Here is a 760-nt window from a genome sequence, read left to right as displayed (position 1 = left end):
GAAGCTTTAAACGTACCACATGACAGAAAGAGAAATCCGGGTGGGCGTACCGGTTTACGGTGTTTCTCATGGATCCTTGACGTCACTAAGATGCGGACAACTGTTGTAATATGTTGGCTGCTGCCAGCGTTGCTTTTTTGTCCACATGACCTTTGAATACCAATATGATTGCAGCACTTCTTACCATACGAAAGGTCGTTCGTTCCCTGCTGGCTCTGGAACTTCGAACTTCGATACTCGAAGTTGTTTAGTACTTAACAAAAAAGTATCCAAATACCGACGGTGAGGCTCGAACTCACAACCTTCGCCTTAACGTGGCTTACATAAGAGTGGGTAGGAAAGCGACGCGCTACCATTACGCCACGACGGCTTGGTCTCCATCAAACGGACTCTTTATAATAACGTTAGAATCTCTTAGTACGATCGGACAGGTCCGTCCACCGTACCTTGAAGACCCTTTGACAAATTAACTGTGACTCCCTTCCAAGCCATCGATTTGACATGGTATCAAATTTGGTATTTTCCTTTTATTCCCCTCGCGTAGATCTCGGATACGATGAGTGAACTATTGATCATGCCAGCGCCATCCATTAATGCGCTGTACACAGGAACAAGTCAGATACACGACACTCGAGATCATTACTGCTTGCGGGAATCTATCGACTAGCTTGGCCGCACGCCGTCTATATCGGATACCCGGTTTTTAAAGATCAGATCGCTCCAGACTTCCTCTTCCCTTGGGCCTTTGCTGAAAAAAGGA

The 760-nt window shown here is 46.3% G+C and overlaps 1 non-coding gene across 1 annotated transcript; it reads right to left on the bottom strand.

Annotated features, from left to right (window-relative positions):
• Positions 1 to 274: 274 nt before the first annotated feature.
• Positions 275 to 370, bottom strand: EV420DRAFT_t332. Its single transcript has one exon. It is a non-coding gene; the product is annotated as a tRNA-Arg (tRNA).
• Positions 371 to 760: the final 390 nt, after the last annotated feature.

This window comes from Desarmillaria tabescens (assembly GCF_030435595.1).
Source record: "Desarmillaria tabescens strain CCBAS 213 chromosome Unknown EV420scaffold_179, whole genome shotgun sequence".
NCBI classification, from domain to species: domain Eukaryota; kingdom Fungi; phylum Basidiomycota; class Agaricomycetes; order Agaricales; family Physalacriaceae; genus Desarmillaria; species Desarmillaria tabescens.
Note: the sequence above shows the minus strand (reverse complement) of the source record. Positions and strands in the feature narration are given on the sequence as shown.